The following is a 20124-nucleotide window of genomic DNA, read 5'->3' on the forward strand; positions in this document are numbered from 1 at the left end:
CCCGTGTTCTTGATGAGCTCATTTTAAAATACAAGTCTCGATCCACTGGACTAATTCCCTTCATAATTTTAAACACTTCAATCATGTCACCTCTTAATCTTCTTTTGCTTAAACTGTAAAGGCTCAGCTCTTTTAATCTTTCCTCATAATTCAACCCCTGTAGACCTGGAATCAGCCTAGTCGCTCTTCTCTGGACCTTTTCTAGTGCTGCTATGTCCTTTTTGTAGCCTGGAGACATGACATGATACATGACAATAAACTTAAAATTGACCTTGCAGTTTAGTCCTGCCATTTCTCTCAAGACTAAATAAAATTAGCAGTCTATCAAAATGGCACCTGATTGATGGGGTAAGTTTTGTTTTTCATGTGTGGGATGCTTTGTATTGAGGTGTTTTTATAAGAGTCACCGGCCACATTCAGTGAGAGCTGCAGGGATCATGTCCATCAGCAGGTCTCACATTGACTGGCTATTACCAAGCAGGATGGGGGTCTGTTTGTGTGGAGGATGATGTTTGGTCTGACAGTTCACTCTGTTAGCACTGAGGAGCCAAAGAAACGTACAGATGCACTACTCTGCTGACCTGGCTCTCTTTCTCATGGGTGGGGGTCGATTTGTTTCAAACCAGTTTTGTTAAACTTGACTTGCATGTATGGAATGTTTTTTGATTTTAATAAAATAAAATATATAAAAAAAGAAATGCAAAGATATCAACATCATAATTGTATCCATGATAAGAGTGTGCAAGAGGAGCTCTGGATGGTAAAGTGGCACCATGGCGCCGATAAAGGCTCACCAGGAAACATTCCTGTTTACTTTTTAATCACAAGACTGCACTTCCAGATTTCAATTTGTTGGAATGTCGAAGAGCAGCATTGACAGCTGACAGACAAGCCGAGTCCTGCTGTGGTCTGAGGTGCAGCCTCATAGCTGGCAACAGCTGCCGGAGTCGAGGTGTCTGCTGCTGCTCCTGCTACTGCTTCACTGCTGTAAGTCAAGTCTTTCATTTATTTTCCTGCAATTTCTTTGACTTGTTGGAGGTTCCTTTTTAGGTGCACAGATGGACTAGTAGGACTGGATATGAGGTCTGTACTACAGAAAATATAAGCAAAAGTAAGAAAAAGATATTTTGAGATGAGTATGCCCCTTGTGTCAGCTCTATTACATATAATGTGATGTGGCTCACTGCTTTAATAGCAAACTCACTGCTGCTGACATTACTTGGCACAAAGCTCACCAGCGGTAAAGTATTGCAACAGTCTGATTAATTTTGGATTGTAATCTCAAAAAACGTAATGAGTGTGCAAATGAGGCGACTCTGTCTGGTTTGTTAACTTTACAGCAGCTCAGGTCAGGTTAGGGTGGTAGTCAGGGTGGGTTTGTTAGATCTGAGTTAAACCTCAAATGAAGAGCCAGTGATGAGTGGTGGGCTCAGAGACCTGTCCTACTCACCAGTCTTAATCATTGCTGGTAACCTTAATGTCCACATTTACATCTCTACATATAAGTTCTATTAATTGTGTTATTTTCAATGCTTTATTGTGGCATGTTGCTCTTTTTCAGCCCTTTAATTGTTTCAAATTCTAATTCAGAACTTTGACTTTCATGTGTTTATGTATTAGTTAGTTAGAGTTGTGGAAGTTAACCCCCAACACAGTGACACAAGTCCAAAAGCACAGCACACCTTTTAATCTTTTGGTTGCCTTTACAGCACGCAATGCACACAATTCACCCTAATAAGGCTCAGTCCCTTCTTCTCTTATCTTTCTCCTTCTCTCTCTCTTTGTTCATCTTCTCTTTCACTCTTCTCTGCCATCCTCCAATCCCCTCATCGCAAGCTTTGTCCTCCTCCTGACTCAGGTTCCTTGAAAGTAATGAGACAGCCTCTTTTTACTGCACCCAGAAGTGCTCCAGGTGCTGTTCCATTGTCATCCGCCAGCACTTCCAGGTGCAGTAAAAAGAGGCTGCCTCGTGTCCAGGTGCCCTCCGGCGGTGGCCACTGGCCCCAGCAGGGTTGAGCTTCCAAGCTCCGATCCCATGGCCAAGATTAAAAACAAAAGGGGCTGCCCTCTCATGTCCCAGGGGAGGTTTCATCTCTCTCCCGGTCCTTCCACCTTCAAGGAGTCCCAGCTGAGCAAAAGCCCCAGCTGTCTGCCTCTGTGTTTAATGTTTGGCATTGGTTTCTATTCAGTGACATTAATGTGATCTGTTTTTCTTTGCTTTCCTTCCTATTGTGATTATTAGTGAAGTGCTTTGAGCACAGAAGAGGTCCTCTATAAATAAACTGTATTCTTACTGAGATCATGTCAAAGTAGCGAGTCCACACTGCTGTAAAGTGAGTTCTGTGATGATGATACGTGTGATGGTCTTCTCAGAATGGAGAAGCTGGTGGTGAACTTTCAGAATCTTTTATTGATAAAGAAGCTCAGTTATGAAGAGCTGACATGCAGGACAGCATTAGGAGATCTTAAACAGCAAAAACGTCAACATTTATATGTTCAGCACATTTTCATACATATGTGGAGCTCAAAGTGCTTTACAAACAGTAAAAGTAGGTAAAATGGAAGAATCTCCAGTTTGTTTAGTTTTATTGTCACATCTACAAATTAAATTCTCACTTGCATGTTTAATCACCACTCTCTGCTGCCATACATAGTGTTTCATATTTTGCTACATTGATACAGGCAATAATAAATAACTAGCCGACGCCCACCGTAGCATATGGTGGTGTAAGAATAGGAACGGAAAACGTTGAGAAAGGAATTCAGAAATCAAGAAGAAAAAAAATACTTCTTGAAAGACGCAGTTGTGAATAGGTGTTTTGGTGGAGACGACAGAAAATGAGATAATCTTGCTGATGACGGAACGGAGATGGCCCCTTATATAGCAGCCCAGATGGGCTCCAGCTGCTTCCCGGCACTCCTCCGTGGACACTCCCCTGTGTGGTGGAAGTGCCGGCTGCGCACATGGAAGCCCTCCGGGTGTCCCCAGTCTTCTTCCCCCCTAGCACTTCCTGGTGTGGCGGAAGTGCTGAGGTTCAGGGTTTTTCAGGCACCGGGGCGCCACCTGGCCCCAAACACAACCAGGGTGATTGACCCCTCGTGGTCTGGAGGAGGCACAAACCCTCCTCCGGTCCTCCTGAGCATCCCTACTGGGATCCACCGTCAGCCGCATGCCAAAGTGCCCCACTGCCAGCGAAGACACGTCGGTCTGAGCGACACTTCCCGAGAGGGCAGCATGTCCCTGGAGTGGGTCCTACTACGTACCCAGGGCCCATCATGGCACCCTGGGACGCACCACTTCAGCACCCCTTCCAAGTCCATCGCACCCCTCCGGTCTGCACCGCTCTCGTCTCCATAGTCCCCGCCAGCCGGGGCACCATCCGGTCACCAGTGGAGAGTCCTCCCATGGAACAGCCCGTTCCAGGAGGGCAGGTTCCCAATGGGGCAGGTCCTGCTGCTTGTTGGGGCTTCGGTCCTGTAAAGAGACAAAAGGGAGGGCCAGAAGCACTGCCTGGACACTTGCCTGTTCGGCACCTCCAACGCCGGTTCTACGCCCATCCGTTCGACCCTAATGGGGCTGGTCTCACAGGCGGCTCTTCCACCAACCCAGGAGTTTCCCTCTGCTTCCGCAGAGGACGGACCTTCACTGGACGTGTGCACCCAGCAACACGTCTCTTCCTATCGGAGGAACCGGCATACACCCCTCAATTCCTCCTTTTCCTCTTGGATGCTCTGACGGTCTGGGTCTGAGCATGGCGACAGCTAAAATCCAGCCCCGTCTGCGTCCCTGCTGAGCAACGGGAGACTGCCGTGGGCTTGGAGCGCAGGGCACTAGGACCCAGGGCACTCATCAGCCCATGTCCTGCCAGCCCCTGCGATCTCGATCTCCTTGCTCCGCTGCGTCCACTGTTGGAGAATCGCTTACTTGTCATTAACATCATGGCCGATTTCGGTGAATTCTCCCTCATGCTGTACGGGGAGGGCTGTACTCACCTTCCCCGCCGTACTCCTCCGGCCAAAGGCTCCAGCGTCGCGTCGTTCCTCCGCAGCCTGCGGCGTCTCGGATGATGAGATCGCAGTCCCCCTCAGCTTCTCCAGCTCCACAGAAAGAGAGCACGTAGCACCTGCAACAAAGGTGACTATACAGCTTGCGCAGAGCCACCGGCAAGAACAGGGAGACAGGCATCAGTGGGGTTACCTGTCCGTCGGCCGCACACGTCGTCTGCCTCCTGCGGGCCTCTCCCTCTGGCCCAATCGCGTCTCTCTCTGGACCGGAATGGACATAACTTGGTCCCGCCTCCAACCAATCATTGGCGGGCTCACAAGACACACCGCCCAATCTCGTGCCTGCCGCAAGGAGGGACCTCCGGTCCGCAGCCATCTTGTCTACCCTTTTCCAGGTACGGTGGCGTGCCTCCTGGCAGCCTCGCAGCTGCTGCGGTTTCTTGAGCTGCAGCGACTCTGATCTCGCAGGGTCCTCTGCTGCCGCCCTTGCACTGCTGATGGCGTGTGGTCCGGTCTGCTCCTGCCATGGACGCGGATCCGGATCGTCCCTACATGAGAAAACAAAGGTGAGTCTGACCCCGAAGGGCCGACTACCACGGGGCAGGGCACTTACCTCCCGGATCCCGTCATTCTGAGGCACCTGTCTCAGTGTGGCCTTAGGTGTTGCAACCCGGCCTGGCCGTCCTGCGTGGCAGCACATCCATCGGAGCCTGCTGCACTCCAGCAACGCCCACTCTCCTTCCTCCATACCCAGGGTACATGGCCATTCTGCGGACCGGTGGCAGTCCGTGGGGAGAAGGGCTCCCGTGGGGTTGTGCACGCGCTGCTCCCGCGGCGAGTGTGTGGGGTCCGCTGCTGCGCCGAGCCATCCACATACTGATTTTTTTCTGCAGGTCCCCATCTTGAACCAGAGGGAGCATCCTGCTGACTACGCCACTGTGGAACTGGACCCGGATACAGACAGGCGGACAAACGGTTTTACACCCAACACACTCATTTATTTACAATACTATTTACAGTTATTTTAGTGCACAACCCAGTGCCTCCAGCACCGATCCCTTTCTTCTGGCCATCTCCACTCCTCTCTCCGAGCTCCATCCTCTTCCACCTGACTCTCGCTGATGTTGGAAGGGAGGCGGCCCCTTATATAGCAGCCCGGATGGGCTCCAGCTGCTTTCCGGCACTCCTCCGTGGACACTCCCCTGTGTGGCGGAAGTGCCAGCTGCACACCCGGAAGCCCTCCGGGTGTCCCCAGTCTTCTTTCCCCTAGCACTTCCTGGTTTGGCGGAAGTGCTGAGGTCCAGGGTTCTTCAGGGTTGGACTTCCAAGCCCTCTACCCGCGGCCCCCAATGCAACCAGGGCAGTCAGCCCCTCATGGTCTGGAGGAGGCAAAAGCACTCCTCCAGTCCTCCTGGGCCTCCCGGCTGGACCAGCCGCATGCCACACCACGTACAACTGACCGTGGCTAAAGACTGGTTGTTGTAGATTAACGTAAATCTTTGCAAATGTTTGTCCTTGGGACTTGTTGAAAGTCATGGAGAAGGTGAGTCTGAGTGGGAATTGTGCGCGTTTAAATTTAAAAGGGAGATTAGTGTCGGAAGGAAGGAGAGAGATTCTGGGAATGAAGATTGTTTCAGAATTTTGGATAGCGATCAGTTTGCACTCAATAATATGTGTATGTATTCGGGTAACGATGAGTCTTGTTCCGTTGCAAAGACCTTTTGATAGCATAATATTTCAGAGGAGCATAACTATGGCTCCTTCCTTTAGATGAAGGATATGGGGAGGCATCCAGTCGGTGCAAGGGTGTGTAAAAACTCCTGTGGGTACGTTAGTTGATCATTAGGATCGTCACTGACCACAGTATCTACACTCTTGAAGGTCACTTATTCATCCTGTATAAGATCAAGAACTTTGTTGTTAATATGTAGAGAATCGTCGTTTGTGACGCTCAGTATTGCTCTTGTAGCAACTTCTTGTGGAGTCACAGTTGAGAAATTAATATCACTGCAAAGTTAAGCAATTGGGTCTTGTTGTTGTGGTAAACATTGAGAAGGCAGTCCTGTCATGTCTCCAGTTTTACCTTCCTCAACTTGAAGAAGCCATTGAACAAATTGAGTTTCACTTTCAAGAGCTCTCACATTTTTTGTGAGTTTTAGGACCTTCATTTCATTCCACAGCCTGTGCTTGTTGATGCAAGAGGCAACGGTGAGGGCTCGAGAACCGCGGAAGATAACAGGCAGTATTTGGTGGAAATCTCCACCGAGAAGAATGTTTTTATTACCGAAAGGTGCATTTTGCTGAGTGAGATCTCGCAGTAGTCTGTCAACAGCTTGAAATGCATAACAATGTGTCATTGGTGCTTCATCCCCGATGATAATTTTCACTTCAAGTATATTATTGGCATTGTTGGTATTTGGCTTCATGTTGCAGGTTGATGTTGGTGTGATTTAAAGAGGTATTTTGAACACGGAATGTGAAGTACGGCCGCCAGGTAGCAAAGTTGCTGCGATTCCAGTTGAAGCAACCGCTATTGCCATGTCTCCTCTACCTCTTACAGAATGAATGAGGGTTTTGTATACAAAGGTCTTGCCTGTTCCTGCGGGGCCGTTGAGAAAGAAACATTTCTTTGAATGAACAGGTGGATTGTATATTCCCTGCAGTACTGTTTGTACGGCTGTTTGTTGATCGTCGTTGAGTTGTTGTGTGTAATCTGAAGCTACTTTTTGTTCATGGAGAATGTCAACACAGGTTGGAGTATAAAGTGGGATGAATTCGGTGACTGGGAGATTAAATTGTTGCAGAGTCATACCATAGCACTTGAGCATTTCATTAATTTACATCGGGGCAGTGTCAGTGGAATATTTAGTAAACAGCAGATTGCCAGTTTATGTGTTTGCCATAGGTCCGGGATGTTGACAGGTTCCCCAAAGGCACAAATTATAGCGAAGAGTTGTCTCTTATCTACGGACATCTTAGTTTGTGTAGCTTCATAAAGAGTGTCATGCCAAATCTTGTCATCGTTAAGGAGACCTAACTCTTGACATGTTGCTTTAAATGAGCTGCATATTTTCCATTTATGGTTCTAAGCTCCTGGAAAGTAGTAATCCTAGAAACCTAGTTAAGAGGGTGCGTAAGTAGTAGCGTTCAGAGTCTTGAATAGAGACAATTGGCATTCTGCCTATAGCATTACTTTTTCTGAGTCGTCGCTTCCACACGCTAGCCTTGGAATCGAAAGTAAAATAGTGTGGAATGTCTATATAGTGGAGTGATTTTGCATGAGTATTCATCTTATTCAGGTCAAACCATGCTGATAGCATGTTTTTTCTCATTGCTTCTTGATTTAAGGTTTCTTCTTTGAGACCTTCACGAAACAGGACAGTTTTTTGTTAGTGAAGATGGACAATCATATAATTGTGTGAGATTTGTCTGACATATTGTACTCATTAAGACGCCACATAGCTTCTGGAGCACTAACATATCTTCCATCCAAGAAAGTTGTGATTTCATCATGAATCAAGTCATCGCTAGCATGTTCTTGCTGTAAGGTAATGGAAGCTGCATCATAACCTTTGTGAACATATTTGTAGAGATATTTGATGGACTTTATAGATGAGCAAACTTTGACATTAATATGTGCATTGAATTTTTTACTCAACAAAGGGTTGTACGGAACTTTCCATCGTTTATCAATTATAAACTTGCCTATTTGTGCAGTTGGCCCTTCTCTTCTGCGGTAGATTGGGTACCCATTAATGTTTTCTTGCGTGTATTCCTTGTAATCTTTCGGGAATCGCTTGGTGCAAGTACAATGCTTCATGCACAAGGCCTGTTGGGTTACCTGCTGTACGGCATAGTCTATGTACCATGCATTTAGCAACAATTTCAAATAACTTACAGTCAGTGTCAGGGTTAGGTAGTTCAGCAGTGACATATTTATCAATGTCATCTTTGGTTCTTATTTTAGAATTATTGTGAAGAGTAAACAGCATGTGGGCATGAGGAAGGCCGCGCTTCTGAAATTCGAATATGTAAATATAAGAGATAACAACCCCAAAAAGATGTTGTTGTAGAATGTCTCGAAGTAATTCCTGCAGCTTAATTCAAAAGACTTGTACTACAATATCAGGTCTATGCTCCGGTCTTTGGGTATCCGACAGTACATGTAGAATTTAACGGCCAAGCAGGATTACATGTGAAAGTGATAAATAAATCAGTCTTTCTGAATGTACGTACTATGGCCATGGGATCCTGATAGATTTTTTGCATGTATCTTGGACTTCCTGCAAATGTGGACGGTAATATGATCATTTTTCCTACACATACGTTGTTATTTTCAGCCTTTGCTTGCAGTGTGTCTGATAGTCCTTTGTATTGTTCCACGCTCAGATTTTGTTGATGTAAACTGAGATAGTTGAGACGCGCGCCTTCTGTTTTAACATACGCATCTACTATTGGAATACAGTTGTTTGCCGCTGGAGTGCAAAATACTAAATGTATTCCTCCTTGATAATCTGTACATGTACATTTTGCATTAAATAACCCTGATTCGGTTTGCTGTTCTTTTATCGGGAACATGTTGTAAATCTTTTTGCCAGCCAATGTCTCCATAAGGGAATAAAAGTGTGTAAACCATAGGATCACAATTCATATTGAGTGTGGAAATCTGTTTACAGGAGTTGCCTCTGATAGATGCAAATATCCCTTTCAGCAGGAGGTTCGCCATTTTCTCGAAAATCGCTGCAACATCGGTGTGACATGTCGGGGCATTGTATCCTGCCCAGGGTTTTCCTTGAAAACCATTCCATTCGTACAGATGCTGTTGGATTGGACTGAGAAATTTCATGCATGTGTTTGTATGATTTAGCAAAGGGGTTGATTGTTCTGAGCATAGAATCTAGATGGAGAAGTATATTTTCGCTGCATGCAGAGTTTGCTTTATTTTGTAAGCGTACTTCAGTAGCTTGTGCTGTGTCAAAAACATACAACTGTCCATATCCTGGAGAGGTAGAAGTGTTAGCGTATAGTGGAGAGATTTGGTGATAAATTTGCCCGTGTATTTTAAAACAGTTTGGTCCGTTGCCAGGAGGTTCAGCTATCTGTGCATCCATGGAAGCAAATGCTAGAGAAGAGTTGTATTCTCGAATATGTTCATGATAATTTTTACCTTCTGATGTTTGCTGTGTGAGAAGCTGTTATAAAGACACAGGTGGCTCCCACAAAGGTGGTAAAGCTACTTTACCGTCGTGGCAGCACCTCGAGTACTTGTTGGATGTATTACGCTCAGCAGGCCAGAATAGTGCATGATAGTGTTTGCACTGCTGGTCTGGAGTCCCAATGTTCTACTCTTGGATGGGAAGACAGGAATGAGGTGAAGAAGTACCTGTGGTAATGAGAAGAGGATTGTGTGTATGTCTGCTGAGACTGCGTTGGTTTGGAAACATTGCTTTGCAGATGTCGAATTGCAAGACTTGTGAATGAGTTTTGTTGTATTTAGTCAGACAATCCTGTGTAGTGAACATCTTATTGCATTTCTGGCACTCATATAGTTGTTGGGAAGAATGCCTTTTCTTGTGTTTAGCAAGTGAGGTTCGCATTTGAAAAGTTTTGCTGCAGGATTCGCACTGGAAGAATGTGTTACTGGAGTGGGAGTCAGGTAATTTTTCAGCAGAGTGAATTTTTGTTTGTTTGTAAAGTTAGTTCTGCGTTGTGAAACGTTTTGTGCAAGTGTGACACTGAAACAATTTGTCATTGCAGTGAATTTTCTTGTGTTTGGCAAGGCTGGGTTTTGTTTTGAAAGGTTTACTACAAATGTCACAGAGGAAGGTTGTACAAGTAGATGAAAGTGTAGTGTTTTGTGGAAGAGAAGAATGACTGAGGACTGATGTGTTGGTGTTATCAGACATTATGTGCTGCTGTGGAGACATGATTGGAATCAGTAGGAGGGCTTCATAGTGATCATTGTCCAGTTGTCCTGAGTACAGAAGGTAAATGAAGAGAGTATTTCCAGAATTGTAAATGCAAGGTGGGATGTTGGGGTCGTGTTTAAAGTAAATGACAATGGTAGCATGAAGAATCTCTGTAAGAGCTTGAATTTCAGCTTCAACACCATAAACTCCAGATGTTGCCATGTATTGATAGTACTCCTGACTTGTTGTGATAACTCGATTTGCGTTGGATAGAACAACAGGAAGAACGTCTCCAAATCTGTCCTAATGTGATGCAACGAAATCTACTGCCTTATGTCATAGTGAGAGTGCATTGCCTTCGTCAACTGTTTGTGTCAAAAAATAACACACTGATAGGAGCTGGCAGTTGCCGGATTGAGGAATAGAGATGACGTTGTACAAAAACCCGTCGACAGAGAAGATACTGTCGTTCATTTTATAACAAAGGCTTAAGAAACAACCATCGCAGTATAACGAAAATAGCAAGGTGTATGGGAGGCTGCAGGCAGAGTGGGGAAGGGTTTAGAAGAGAACAAATAGAAATGGAGAAATGCCTTGTCACGTGCGTGTGGACGGGACTGGTTTTGAGGTGGAAGCAGAACAAACCAGAAGAGAAATATATATAAGAGATTTTAAAAATAAAATGTGAATGATATTTTTTTAATACCCTGATCCTTTTGAACAGGTGCTGTGTCTCTCTAAGAGTGCCCCTCCATTAGAGAAAGCAATTGTATTTAAAGAGATGCTATATAGTAAAGTATGCAGGGTGTGGGATGAAGACGGTTTGGTCCTTAGTTATAATGGATAGAAATTCAGTTTTTTGAGTATTTCACTATAACTGTCTATTTTAAATACCAATGAATAATAAAATGTAGTAAAATGTAGTAAAAAGAAAAATTCTAAAGTTAAAGTCGAAATGAAAAAGTAAGTAATAAAACGATAAAAGTAAATATAAAATGGAATGAATTGAACATCTCATCAAAAACAATATTATGAATTTATCCTCTAACTTACATTCTATAAAAGTTGCTTTTTTTTGCATTGCTGTTCACATATTGTTTGACATATTTTTCTCTTTCTCATTTATTGGGCGATACTCTCTGAGAGTGTGAAGGCGTGGTCTAGAGAGAGGATGTTCACAGTAGGAGTAATGATTGGGTGAGCGGTGTGGAGAGGAGTGGTCAAGGCTGAATAACACAGACATGACAGATAACCCTTTTAATATAATAGAGAGAAAATGCCTTTTGAGACAGAAGCCATCCTTTTTCAGTGTTTATAAGGGTTGATTGAAATAATATGTTCCTCTTTGGCACCAAACAATGAATAGTATTAGAACAAAAGTATTTAGGATAAATATTTTCTGCTTTATTATATTTGATGCAATAGAAAAACTTACAGATGACAAGGCCTTGAACCAGAAGTCCTTGAGCTGTTACAACAAAGCTTGTAACCCCAGCTTGAAGTTTGTTCCCAGGTGAGCTCAGATTCACGCAGTCTCCTTCACTAAGGCCCGTTGCATTGTATTTTATTTGAATCAGGTTCAGAAAGACAATGTCAGGCATCTTATTAAAACTTCCAAATTCCATTAATCCACATTACCCACTCTTAGTCATGGTAGATAATGCATTCATCCTTAAAGGTATAGTGAAGAATAAAAGAAAGATTTTTTTTTAACATACACACCTTTACCCCCATTCCCCATCTACTCCACACACCCACATACAGATACATAAAAACTGACTGACAAAACTGAACACAATAATGAGTCCACACTCCAGGATCAAATGCAGTCATAAAGCTGTGATAAGTTGTCAATATTTGTGTAAAGTTAGAAAAAAAGGGATAATAAAATTAACAGACCGGAGAACAAGTGAACATCCTGGTGTGTCAGAGTGGCTGGCTGATCTTCGGTGTTGAACTCACAATGATGAACAACATAAAAGTAGATTTCCTCCTTTAGTTTCGCCTGCAACTTGACACCACAAGTCCTCATCGTCAGGAGCTCAGGAAGATTTATTTCGGTGAAGGAATTTATTCCACTATAAACAGCATGCTGAAGTACAGGAAGATTCATTTTGGAGAGACAAGTTTTGCTACAAATATTCAGGTGGCATTTCATTATCTGACCGTGGATTAGAAGACAATCAATAGTTGAAAATAAATCTTAGCAGCACTCACAGAATTTCAAAAGATCTCTGGTCTCAGAATTAATCTGAATAAAAGTGTACTCTTTCCGGTGAATTCTCACGCATATAATATTGGATTAGACACCTTACCTTTTATCATTGCAGAACAGTTTAAATACCTCGGGGTAAACATCACAAGTAAACATAAAGCTCTTTATCAACAAAATTTCGCAGTCTGCATGGAAAAAATTAAACAAGACTTGCATAGATGGTCAACCCTTCATCTCACACTAGCTGGAAGAATTAACACTGTTAAGATGAATGTTCTTCCTAAGTTCCTTTCTTTATTTCAAAACATTCCAATATACATTAATAAATCATTCTTTAAGCAATTAGATTCAACAATAACCTCATTTATTTGGAATTCAAAACATCCACGCATCAAAAGAGCGACCCTACAAACACAAAAGGCAGAAGGCGGCATGGCTCTACCTAACTTCCAGTTTTATTACTGGGCGGCAAATATACAGGCGATAAGAACCTGGACACAAATAGAAGAACATACACAGGCATGGACTGTAATAGAAGTAAAATCCTGCAGTACTTCTTTATATTCCCTGCTCTGTGCTCCAATAAACACACGTTATCGGCAATATACTTATAACCCAATTGTGCTCCAATAAATACACGTTATTGGCAATACACTAATAACCCAATTGTGCTCCACTCACTTAGAATGTGGAACCAATGTAGAAAGCATTTTAAGACGGAGAAGCTTCTATCTGTGGCACCTCTGCAAGAGAACCACCTCTTTCAACCTTCACAAACATATGCAGTTTTTAATATCTGGAAAAAATTGGAATTAACTTGCTTAGAGATCTTTATATAGACAACGTCTTTGCATCCTATGAACAATTACATTCCAAATTTAACATTCCAGCTACACATTTCTTTCACTATCTTCAAATCAGGAACTTTGTTAAACACAACCTTCCAGATTTTCCTCATCTTGCACCCTCATCCATGCTGAAAAAAATATTGCTCAATCTCAAGGACTTAGACTCCATCTCTGCAATATATAAAATCATTTTACAATCCCTTCCTTTCAAAGACCCAAGAGGACACTGGGAAAAAGATCTCTCAATTAATATATCAGAAAAGGAGTGGAAAGTAGCAATGCAGAGAATTCACTCGAGCTCCATATGCGCAAAGCATACAATTATACAACTCAAAATTATATATCGAGCACATCTGTCTCGACTAAAACTCTCCAAAATGTTTCCAGGACATGATCCAACCTGCGAACGCTGCAACCAAGTCCCAGCCTCAACAGGTCACATGTTCTGGGCCTGCTCCAAATTAACATTATTCTGGACAAAAATTTTTAATTACCTCTCAGACAGTCTTGGACTCACAATCCCTCCTAACCCATTAACAGCTGTGTTTGGGGTTCTTCCAGAGGGGCTTAAAGTGGAGAAAGACAAACAAATTGTGATTGCATTCACTACACTGTTGGCACGCAGACTCATTCTGATAAACTGGAAGAACCCAAACTCTCCTCTTTTAAGTCAGTGGGAAACTGATCTGTTATATTATTTAAAATTGGAAAAAATCAAATACTCAGTTAGAGGATCTGTACAGACTTTTTTCAAAACATGGCAGGATCTAATCAGTAATATTTTAAAATAAGTTTATAAAGCACAGAGAATTTATTAATTTAGGTATTTTTACAAGCCTTAAATTTTACACCATTTGGCTTGCTCTCTCTCTCAAGGGTGGGGATCGATCTGTTCTTAACTCTATTTTTCTTTTTGTAAAAACTTGATTGCTTTGTATGGAGTACAATTAAATTAATAAAATAAAAAAAAAATAGTTGAAAATAAAACTCCTGGGTTTGCTGCATTATCATTTATAATTAAAAAAAAAAACAAGAACTGTCTCATAAATCTGACTGCTTTATTATATATGGATTTATATCTCTTTAACATTTCATAGTGGATTGTTAATTCAGTTTGTCTCCATTTACATTCAGCCCTGTTGCATTTTTTCTGACCTTCTATGAATTTTTCCAGATTATTTTACTGCTGATAGAATTTTTAAAAAGTTTGTTCTGGGGCCACTATGTCAGCTATAACTCTTACCTTTGAAAATAAATATTCTACCTAACTGGTATCATTGCTGGCTATGCTAGAACAGGGATTACATTCAGTGTGATTACTGAGAATATTAGCAAATCTAAATGTTGTGTGGAGTTTGCCTGTTCTCCCTGTGTCTGTGTGTATTTCCTCTCACAAACTCTCACAGTCCAAAGTCCTGCAAGTTGGATAGATTGGTGATACTAAACTGGCCCAAGTGTGTGTTTGGTGTGTGTGTGTATGTGGTTGGCGTGTGTGTTTTCCTGCAATGGACTGGCACTTTGTCCAGGGTTTGTTCCTGCCTTGCACCCTATACTGGCTAGGATAGGCTCCAGGAGACCACCTGCCAACCTGTTCAGGACTAAACTGGTTAGAAAATGGCTGACTGATAGATGCTGGAGAGCAGCATTTTTTAACAATACGCTACACATTAATTCTAGTCAGCAGTATTTCTACATTACATAGAATGCAGAAATGGTCAGATATACTGTTATCCACAACCTGCCTCATGTTAAGTTTTAAACCTTTTAAAATGGCTAAACCCGTGTGTTTCCTTTCTTATGTGCGGGATGACTGACATGCTGACTGAGTTCAGGAGTGCAACAAGTTAATGAATTCAATTACTTTAAGGTCACACTGAATATGTACATGAAAACTAAAATCCTATATAATTAGGAGCCTATCGTCATTACTTATTATAATAGATGCTAAATCTGAGAATTCCTCAATAATTTCATTTTCTTATCTTTTCACTCCTCTACTTTTGAACACCCTTGCTTTATTTATAAGTTGTCACCGCTGTAGCAGCCATTGGTTTCTATAGAATCGACATGCAGAGAGTCTCAGACTGGTGCCTTTATCTTTGTTTATATCTCAAACTTTGGCTCTTTATTGAAGTTTTTATATAATCACGAGGACAATGAAAACTATAAACAAAAAAAAAATAATAAATGTACATTTTTTAACATTCTACAAAGAAACAGAACAACTGAACAAATGCAACAACATACAATCAATTGCATACCTCACTCTGCTTACCAAGGAGTGCAAAAATTCTAAAGGTCACCGTTTCAGAGATAGCGTTAGTCCTCACTGTTTCTTCACACTTCTGGTATTTTCCGTTGTTACGTTCCCTACGTGCTAAATGATTTTGTGGTCATTTACACTCCCACCGATCATGTTATGAGCAACCATTGACTGAATGTAATATGATTTCTATAAACCCTAAATGACCTCTTAAGTTGCAAAAGTAACCTTTGGATACATAAAACGTAACAATAAATCACATGTCTGATGTAAGGGGGAACCACCCAGTGCTTAAGCCAATCACCCACTTTCAACAAGAAGTACTAACATCTGGATGGGTCGATCAATAATTAGTTTGGATGGTTGATCATGTGTTTTATTTGGGTTTCACTCACCTACTTGCACTTTGACTCGACGAACTAAGCCATCACTGTCTTTCATGGTTTTAACCACACGTCCCAGATGCCACTGATTTCTGGGAAGGGTGTCTTCCTTGATAATGACTATGTCATTCACCTTGAGGTTACACTTGGGTACATGCCACTTCTGGCGCGTGGAAAGGTTCAAGAGGTATTCTTTCTTCCAGTGATTCCAGAACTGTTCAATCAGAAATTGGACTCGCTGCCACCTTTTTGTAGCATATACATCTTCCTTTACAAATTCCCCAGGAGGTGGAAAAGCAACCTTTGACTTTATCAAGATCAGATGGTTTGGGGTCAATGGTTCCAGTAACTTGGGATCATTGATTCCATCTACAGTTAATGGACGGCTGTTGGCCATAGCCATTGCTTCATAGAACAATGTTCTAAGGGAGGTGTCATCAAGTCTTCCTGGACACGGAGCAAATGTGGCATTCAGCACACTTCAAACAGTATGAATTTGCTGTTCCCAAACACCACCAGCATGGATGGCTGAGGAAGCATTGAAGATAAACTCACATTGTTTTTCAGTTAGGAAAACCACAAGTGCCTTGTTATCACATTGTTTGAGTGCTTCTCTGAATTCATTCTTGGCATCTACAAAATTTGACCTCAAATTTGACCTCAACAGCTCCTCGAAGACTAATGAAGCACCTCAGAGCATTGATAAATGCATCTGTTGACAGATCTTCAAGCATTTCAATGTGTATAGCTCGAGATGAGAAGCATGTGAAGATCAGGCCATATCTTTTGTATTCTTCGTGGGCCCTCTTGATGAGGAAGGGTCCAAAGCAGTCCATTCCACAAAATGTGAATGGAGCTGAAACTTCCATACGCTCTTTAGGGAGATCAGCCATTCTTTGTTCCTCTCCTGCTCGTCGAAGTTTCCTGAATGAAACACAGTCGTGTATCAATTTGGCAACAGATTTGCTCCCACCAATGACCCAAAATCCATTGACTGTAAGTTCCATTAAAGTTTGACTTTGGCGTTTTTGACAGATCTTACTGTGACAATAGAACAGAATCAACTTGGTGATGTGACTGTCCTTTGGAAGAATGATGGGGTGGTTTAATTCCTGACTGAGAGAAGACTTCTTCAGACTTCCACCAACACAAAGAATTCCTCTAATCAAAATGGGGTCAAGGTAGAAGAGAGTACTCACACTTGAAAGAGTATTTTGGTTTTGGAGTGACTTCATTTCTTGACAAAAGGCTTGCTGTTGAATAAGCTTTATGACAGTTTCTACAGCTCTTTCACGTTCTTCTGTGGACACCAGATCACAGTGATTTTCTTGTTTAGACCCCAATCTCTTAATTCTTGCAACCACCTTGAGAAGTGTTGTCCATGCAGAAAACCGACTCAGCCGGATAAGAATGTCCATGTGTTTGCTGACTCTTGTTGAAAACACATGGATTGATTTAACTTCAGGATCACCCACAACTATCTCGGCTAAAAGGTCAGTTGTAGGATTCACTTCTTGCTGCCACAAAAATTTAGGTCCTGACAACCAGATTGACATAGAGATGCCAGAAGCACGATCGCTGGAGGCATAGTTGGCCGGGTTTTCTGCAGTGTCAATATAATACCACTGGTTGGGAGCTGTGGTTTCCCCTATTAGTTGGACACTATTAGCAACAAATACATGAAACCTTCACTCTTCATTGTTGATGTAAGCCAGTACAACCTTCAAGTCTGTCCAGAAGAATTCTTTATGAACTTTAATCTCTAGTTCAGCTTTCAACATAACACTCATTCTGGCAGAAACTACAGCAGCTGAAAGCTCCAGTCTTGGAATACTTGTGATTTTTGTAGGTGCAACTCTTGCTTTAGCCATTACTAGAGTGCAGTGAACATCACCATTTGTATTCTTATATTTCAGATAAGAACATGCACCATATCCAACACAGCTAGCATCTGAGAAGTGGTGCAGTTCTGTTCTGACAATGTTGCCAAAATTTTGTGGGTGATACCATCTCTGTATTTTAAATTCTCTTAGACTTTGGATACCATTTCTCCATTCAGCCCACCGTGTGTGTAGGTCTCCAGGGAGCGGATCATCCCATCCAATCTTTCTACGGCACAACTCCTGCAGGATGAACTTTCCATTTAGAGCAAATGGAGCAACAAACCCGAGTGGATCATATAGAGAGGCAATGATGGATAGAATGCTGTTGCATGTTGAAGACTGGCTTTATTAAACAACATCATAGTTGAAGGTATCGCTTTCTATCAACCATTAAATACCAAGTAGGTGGTCAGCTGTTGTATCCAGATAAAGATTAAGAGAATTTGTGTTGTTGCCCTATCTGAGCGATCTACACAGTCGAAAACATCTTTCACATCTGAGTTAAACGTATGAAGATGTAAACCCCCTCTTTTGTACAATTCCTGAGTTTCAACAATCAGTTTCTTGGCCTTTTTAAAAGATGAAACACTGGTCAACCTGTCATCTACAGTACATAGAGGTTCTTCTTAATGAATGCCGCCGACATTGGATAATTATCTCTGTTTTGCAGTACAAGATATTTAAGACCAAAATTTTCAAACCATTATGCTGCACTAAAGAGGTGAACTGCCATCCTATACTCTTGAGGTTTTCTTTCCAACTCTTCAGCCTCCCACCATCAGGTAATTACGTAATTCAGGAAAGACAAAGAACTGGTGAAACATTTCTTTCAGTGTCACAAGTTATAGCTATGGCTTCCTTTCTGAAGCAACAAAGAACTCCCACTAGAGAATTGATCAAGTCTGGGTGTCAGCAAAGTGTCATTTAGAGATACTCCCTGGACCTTTGCAGAGCAATTGAACATAACTCGCAGCTTATCTAGTTTTTTGGGGTGGTACACACCATGATGGGGAATGTACCACTCTGTCTCCCCCTCAGATGCAGCAGGGGCTGGATCAGTGTCCTCCTTGTTGATTATTTCCTTCATAAAGTCCTTGTAGTGGTTGTGGTACTGTTGGTTGTCTTGTAACTTCTTCCTTAAATGCTGCAGACGAACAGTAGCCAGCTTCTTGTTTCTTGGTAATGAGGGTGGATTACTACTTTTGAAAGGGAAGGGCATTTCATAGTGTCCATCTTCCTTCTGCCTGATGATGTCACTAAGGAACTGTACAAAGTGGACATCATTTTTGGACACATACTTATCATAATAGCTCTTTTCATTGAAGTCTGCTTCTAGGATTTTCAGAACATCAGTGGCTGATGGAGCTGATATCTCCTTTGCTGCAATTTGATGTACTAACTGTGACTTCCTTGTCTATCCAGCTGAGCTCAGTTCTTTGTGCAAACGGTTCATTTTTACTTCCTATGATGTCCTCAAGGGGAGCTAGAGCCAATGGACAGTCATAACCGTTCAACAGTCTTACATCACAGCTTTGGAGAGGTGGTAATTTGTTGGCCATGTGTCTGAGGTGTGGCCAATGCAGCACTGTTTCGACAGTTGGTATGTAAGACTTAACTGGAATGAAGTCTCAAGTATATGCAAGCTTTAGTTGGATGTGGTTTTCAGAGTGTAGTCCTTGAACTTGTAAGCCACAGACACTCTTACTTGCTATAACAGTATCAACTGCTGTCATTGTACTAAGTTTCAATTGTACTGGCTGAACATCCATATTTAACTCATAAATCAGATCTTCTAAAATAAATGTGGAATCACTCTGAGTATCAAGTAATGCATCGTCTATAACCTCTCTCTCTGCCTAATCTTCTGATGATATAAAACCTGGGACAGTGCTAGAGGTGGCAGACACATGTTGTTTGATCACATGGGATGGTTCCCAGTGGACTTCCTGGCTTGCATTGGTTTCTGTAGAAGAGGAACCTGTCATTGATGCCTCCACAAGACATTCAAACATTTCTTCATGCAGGTAGGATGGCGTTGGCCACATGTGCGACAGGTGTGTTGCCTCTTGCAATCCTTGCTGGTGTGTCCTTTCCTTAAACATCCAAAACAAAGATGATTTTATGAATGAAGGCCTTCTTTTCCTCAATAGGTTTCACTGCAAAAAGAGTGTACATAGCAATGCCATGGTTTTCATCACTGCACACAGAGGTAATTTGGATTTGAGGTATAATGTCTCAACCTTCCTTGGAGTGGGATTATTTGTTTCAACAGTTGTTTTAAGTGTTCTGACTCTTCTTGGTGACTTCTCATCTCCTGTTCTGAAGTTCATCATGAGGCTATGGGATTACAGGCGATCCGGGCTTCTTTTTGTTTAAATTCCGTGAAGCAAGTAAAGCCTGGATAGTCTCCAGGTGCATCCATTTCCTTTACGACAGCTCGGCTCCACCTGCGCACAATCCACTCGGGCAATTTTTTAAGCAGCTTGTGATTTTCCTCACAGTCGTTTAGGATGGACAATCCTTTAACATAGGGAATAGCTTCAACACAGCCTTGCAGAAAGTCTTCAAACTCTCAAAGTGCTGTAGGATCATTTGCACCAATCTTAGGCCACTTCATA

At 42.4% G+C, this 20124-nt stretch overlaps 1 protein-coding gene across 1 annotated transcript in view; it reads left to right on the forward strand.

Moving 5' to 3' along the window:
• The first annotated feature begins 935 nt into the window (after nt 1-935).
• The window catches only part of LOC120534772 (NACHT, LRR and PYD domains-containing protein 3-like), a 139032-nt gene continuing 119843 nt past the window's right edge, over nt 936-20124 (forward strand). Inside the window, exon 1 of the mRNA XM_039762352.1 lies at nt 936-987. The gene's annotated coding sequence lies outside the window, so the exon portion shown is untranslated. The remainder of the gene's footprint in view (nt 988-20124) is intronic.

Source organism: Polypterus senegalus, chromosome 8 (genome assembly GCF_016835505.1).
Source record: "Polypterus senegalus isolate Bchr_013 chromosome 8, ASM1683550v1, whole genome shotgun sequence".
NCBI classification, from domain to species: Eukaryota; Metazoa; Chordata; class Cladistia; order Polypteriformes; family Polypteridae; genus Polypterus; species Polypterus senegalus.